The sequence below is a fragment of the Myotis davidii genome, unplaced genomic scaffold, assembly GCF_000327345.1.
Source record: "Myotis davidii unplaced genomic scaffold, ASM32734v1 scaffold514, whole genome shotgun sequence".
Classification (NCBI taxonomy): Eukaryota; Metazoa; Chordata; class Mammalia; order Chiroptera; family Vespertilionidae; genus Myotis; species Myotis davidii.
Genome location: NW_006286236.1, coordinates 162,229 through 167,994, shown reverse-complemented (window position 1 = coordinate 167,994; position 5,766 = coordinate 162,229). Strand labels below are relative to the sequence as shown.

The following is a 5,766-nucleotide window of genomic DNA, read 5'->3' as shown; positions in this document are numbered from 1 at the left end:
CTGCCAGAACCTCTGCTCCCCCTTCAAGGCCCAGCTGCGCCCTGGGAACCCTCAGGGCACTGGATCTGCCCCTCATGCCACACTCCCTCCCAGCTCACCCCACAGCCCTTTCTGTGCCTACGCACCATGAGGGCCTGGCCCACCCACCCACCTTACACCCCTCTGTGCAAATCAGACCCTGTGAGGTAAAACCGTGAGGTAAGCATCTATGCGGGCTGGCCCAGCCCATCCTCTAGCCAGCTGCTTGCACTGCTGCTCCAGCCACGCTGCCCACGGAGCATGCCACTCCAGCCTCAGTGTCCCTGCACCCTTCCTCCCCCCTCAACCCTTCCCCCCCCGACCCCCCGCGCACCTATTTTCCGTCTCAGAGGATGCTCTCAAAAAGGACTGTTGGACAAATGAACAATCCCTCGTCCTTCAAGGAGGGGCTCATATGCCACCTCTTCTGAGAACCATACTCTGTGTCTTCCCTGCTCTCAGCCCCCGGTGCCCCTGCTCCTGCCTCTGTACCCCCACTGCCCAGCGCACTACACTGCAGTCCTTACCCTGTACTTACGGGGGTGTATCTGTGGGTTTGGGCTGCCCCCCTGCCCCCTTTTGATTTATCAAAGCACCTAGTAGGTAGTGATTTAGCCAAGCACCTAACATGTGTTTGGTGAATGAACCAGTGAGAACTAGTGAATGAGCCGGTTGGAAGCCCACAGGCCGGCACCTCTGAGGCACTCCTCTCTAACTCCCCTGCAGGTGGTAGCAGAACACACACCCTACTCCCACCCACTCGGAGCTGCATCACCTCTAAGAAAGGCTCAGGGGGCGCTCGACCCTGCAACCCTACACCAGAGGAACCTTTACGGGGCTCCTGCTGGGCCCCAGGAGGGACGCTGCGCTTTGGTCTGGAAAGCTCAGCTTTATAGACACGAGCTGAGCTCACACTCCAAGGGGGGAAAACTCTCACAGCCTCTGCCTCCTTCTCCAAGAAGCCTGGCCAGAGGGCAGGACGCCGCTGGGAGGTGCGTAACAGGATCCTCAGGCAGCCGGGCCAGGAAGCTGACCTCACGGGACTGGCCACGTGGGGACCCTGGGAACACACGCAGAACTGCTCCAGCTGGAAATCAGGCCTCCTGAGCCGCTGCTTACGACAGGATGTCCCATGATCGGAGCAATGGCCACAGGACAGCGACACCCTCCTGTGCAGCCGATGGCTCCACGGGGTCTGATCAGCGCCCCGGCTGCTGGCCACTGTGTGCTCCCTTCCTGCACCTCCGCACGTGAGCACATCTCCCCACAGCCACCTGCTTTGCGGCCGGCAGGGAATTCTCTTTCTGCTGGCTGCCTCGCAGCTCACAGGTGCCCATTACAGAGGGCAAGTGCAACTGTGGGGAATACGGGAAACCGATGCCCAGGGAGAGGAGATGGGAGGTGTTGCCTGCAGCTGCACTCATGCCTTCTTCCTTAGTCTCCTGAACAGCACTAGGCAGAGGGCCTGCACATAGTAGGCACTCAGCTGGTGCGTGAGGAAAGACTAGATGAAAGTGGGGTCAAGTCAAATGCCATCGCCACCTCCCATCTGAGCCTCTGGACCGCCAAGGCTGCCTACAAGACAAAATGTCCCTCCACATGGTCACTCTGACCCCAGCTCGTCCCTCATTCCTAAGCGAGTGACGAATGAGGAAGAGCTCGCTCCCATCCCCTTGCACCCCAACACCACTGCTACGTTCACCCCGCACTCCCTGGGTACCAGGCGCCTCACCACATCTTTTAGGTAATTATCATATTTAATCCTCAAGACACTCATAAAAGAAGGTACACTTCTGCCATATTACACCCAGGAAATGGAGGCACAGGAGGGTACATAACTTGCCAGATCTGAACCGAAATCGTTGGAATCCAGAGCCCCAGCTCATACTCCTCAGACTCCCTCAGGAGCAAGCCTGAATGGGAGACGGCTGAGTCAGGCCTGATTTTCAGGCTCTTGTACTCCAAAAGCTGAGGCCCCGTCTTACAAATGCACTGCCATTCACATGAGTCAGTGCCAAAGGCTCTTTCAAAAAAAGGACAAGGTGTCCCTCTCATTCACTCTGCTCAGCTGGGCCATGCCTGCGAGCAAACTGCCTGGGAGTGCTGCTGGAGCTGCACAGGAGACACCAACCACTAAGAGATCTTCAGGCTGATGGCATGGTCCATTCTATGTATGACTCACTCTACAAAGATTTACTGAAGATCTATTACACGGCAGGCACGGTTCTAACTACTGAGAATACATGAATGAACAAAAGACAAAATCCCTGCTCTCCGAGAACTTATGCTGTAGAGGGCTGTAAATCAGAAAGAGGATAAATAGGCAAAATACCAACAAAGGTTTAAATGCTGATTAGGTGCTCCTTCGCGATAGCAATGCGTGAGCGCACACACAATTTCAATTCCTCCTCCTTCTCTTGCTGATGTCACTCTGCCGAGTGAGAAGGAAATCCCCTTTTGAGGACTGCCAGGTACCCCCAAGCTATGGCTGTCATCTAGGAAGACAGTAACCCACGGGAGGAGAAAAAGTGCCCTGGGCACTGAGACAGCAGCAGCGACCCTTACACAGCCGGGCACTCACATGGGCTCTGGTGTCACCAAGTACTGGATCTAGATTCCAGTTCCAACCGACATCAGTTGGTGTGATCTCAGGCAACTGAGCTGCCCTCTTTCCTTGTGTTAAAGGGGAATAACACTGGCTACATCAAGGGCAGCCTCAAACATAGTAAACAGCCCATTGGTATCTGTTAAGTACATGAGGAACGAATGGATGGTAAGGTTAACATAGAAGAGAGCCTGACTCATAGCGCATGATCAATAAATACTGCCAACACTACATAAAAGACAATGTTACCTTCTACTTGTCTTCCCCTCCTCGTCAATGACAAAATAGCAAAAGCATGCATTTGTCCAGGACCATACTGATCTCAACGCTGTGTTTTTCTGCATTATCTCAGTGTGAACCTCACGGCAGCCGTATGAGGGCAGGAAATACAATCCCCCCATCACAGGTGAGGGAACTGACTCAGATGAAGAATAGCCTCCAAACCCCAGTAACATTCTCGGGCAAAGACAGTAACAAAAACACTGCACTCAGCCCAAGGGTGGAGCACATGTGTTGCCAAACCAAACCTGCCTAACTTCCTGTCGGGCGGGTAAGAGGCAGGTGAGAGAAAGATCCAGAAGCTTAGGGGAAGGGAAGGTATTTGTTTGATAGTCTGTTAAAAAATAAATAAATCCCTGAGCCCTTGGCCCTCCTCCCTCTCCCACACCCACGGCTTGCCTGTCCCAGTCACACGGTCACATGGGTCACATGCACCCTGTCACCAGCTTCCAGGTCATCTGTGGGAGCAGGAGGTGGACAGAAGAGTAGGGGGTTGGGAGACTCTGGGGCGAGGAGGCTATGGGGACGGAGGGAGCATGGGTGGGGGAGCAGGCAGGGAAACAAATGGGGGTGACGTGGGGAGGAAATGGGAAGACACAGGCAGAAAACTCGGGAGCGCCCAGAAAAGAGGGGGGGGCTAATCAGTGGGGCCAGAGTGAAAGCGGGGGCCACTGAGAGATGGGGAAGGGAGGAGGGGTTGACTCAGGAAGTTAGGGACAGAGGGGAGCCACACAGGCAGGTTGGGGTACCGATGGGGACCCACGTTCAAAGCTGGGGGTTCCTGGGAGACAAGAGAGGTCACGGGATGGGAGTTGAGGACGCCGGGGGTCAAAGGGAGGAATCCGGGGTGGGGGGTACTCGGGTGTCACACAAGGGTGAATGGAGAACGTGTCTCAGGGAACACGGGGAAGGTGCGAGGGAAGGACCACGAAGTCTGAGGCGCTGAGGAGGTTGGGGGGGCCCCTCAGGCCCCGCCTCCCCTGCCCCGTCACTCACCTCGGCTTACTCAGCACTTCTTTGTACTTCCGCAAACAAGCCCCCGGCCACAGCCACCGCTCTCCGCCAATCAGCGAAGGCCTGGCCTCCCGGCAGCGCTGAGGCCCCGCCCCCGTGCCGCGAGCCCTGCGCGCGAGGGAGGCGGGACGGGAGTCGCCATCTTTTCTAACCGCCCAATGGTCGAGGCTCCCAGCGCCGGGGGGAGGGGCGGGCTGTGGGCTGTAGCCAATCGGCGCCGGCGCCGCGCGGCCATGTCTGTGCTGGGCGGAAGGTCCTTGTGACGGCGCGTTGGCAGACATGTTGGTGAGGGGCAGAATCTCGGCCTCCTCCACGCTCCGCCTCCTGAGAAGGTCAGGCCTGCAGTCTGGGGGACTGGCTCATAAAGAGAAAACTAAACCCACCAAAGACATAGGGCAGAACAGGGAGGAACCCGGGTTTTATTTTGCCGGCAACCCCCAAGCTATGGTTGCCAGATTTAGCAAATAAAAATACGGGATGCCCCGTTAAATTCTCCGGGGTTAAATTTAAATTTAAGCTAAAAACAATAATTTTAACTATAGTTATGCTAAAAAATAATAATAATAAAAATAAAATTCTGGTAATCGGGCAGCCCTGACCCAAGCCAATCTCAGGAATTCTCTTAGCACCTTTAGTACGAACTTGAGCAAATTGATTGCTGTGAGCTCGTCTGAGAAGTGAGCACTAATGACCCCCCAGCCCTAGGTCACATGAATTTTCCAAACTGCTCTCTGTCCCCATGGGAAATGGAGTTCCTGTTGTCATTCCTGTGGAAAGAAGGGAGTTTGACCCTCAGCCTGTCCAAAGATATTAATGCCCAGACAGGGCTGCCAATGCAACCCGGGCACGGTTTAGTTAAGGCTTTAGACCAGTGGTTCTCAACCTTCCTAATGCCGAGACCCTTTAATACAGTTCCTCATGTTGTGGTGACCCCCAACCATAAAATTATTTTCGTTGCTACTTCATAACTGAATTTTGCTACTGTTATGAATTTTGCTACTGTTATAATGTAAATATCTGATATGCAGGATGTATTTTCATTGTGACAAATTGAACATAATTAAAGCATAGTGATTAATCACAACAACAATATGTAATTATATATGTGTTTTCCGATGGTCTTAGGCAACCCCTGTGAAAGGGTTGTTCAACCCCCAAAGGGGTCGCAACCCACAGGTTGAGAACCGCTGCTCTAGACAGTTACAACTAACCATAGTGACCAATGCTGGTACCGAGCTTTGCCAGTTACAAAGGAACCAGACTTCACATCCATCACTGCTGGGGTGGGTTACTCTGGTTGGCATTTTTACAGATGTCAATGTAAGAAATGATAATCTTTATGGGTTTATTTGTGCCAAACTGAGGGCATATGCTGGGGAGCAGGATCTCCCATGCCATGGAGAATAACAGTTTTGCGGTTTCTTTTATGCATTTGAAATTAAGGAAGATTAGAGAAAGCAAGGTGGAGGTTGGATTACAGGATCGTTAGCAAGATTCTGTGCTCTCTTGAGGGTTAACATCCCCTTTGAGGGGTATTACTCATGGCATTTCAGAGATACCAGATGTTAACCTAGATGCACAAGCGCAATGGACAGGGCTGGCTTAAAACTTTTCACTAAAGAAGGTATAGACCTGGAGCAAGACTACCCACCATGACCTCCCCGTTAGGAATTTATGACCTTATCACCCTGTGAGGTTATCTTCCATTCAACTCCTTTTTTTTTTTTTTCCTATCCACACAGATGAGGAAACTGTTACCTTAAACAAATTGAAGTTTTGCTCAAGAGTTTCAGCTTGGAGTGGAGAGAATGGGATGAAAACTCAGAATTCTCCATGAAAATATTTTTTCC

General features: G+C 52.8%; 1 protein-coding gene across 4 annotated transcripts in view; it reads right to left on the bottom strand.

The window, feature by feature from the left end:
* Window positions 1-4,024, bottom strand: part of PLA2G6 (phospholipase A2 group VI) — a 41,587-nt gene extending 37,563 nt beyond the window's left edge. For 2 of the 4 annotated variants that reach the window (XM_006757412.2, XM_015559844.1), the window contains exon 1: window positions 3,899-4,024. The gene's annotated coding sequence lies outside the window, so the exon portion shown is untranslated. Of the gene's footprint in view, window positions 1-2,872; window positions 3,053-3,301; window positions 3,361-3,898 lie in introns of those variants that run through there. The other 2 variants (XM_006757411.2, XM_015559843.1) reach the window with 2 other exon arrangements.
* Window positions 4,025-5,766: the final 1,742 nt, after the last annotated feature.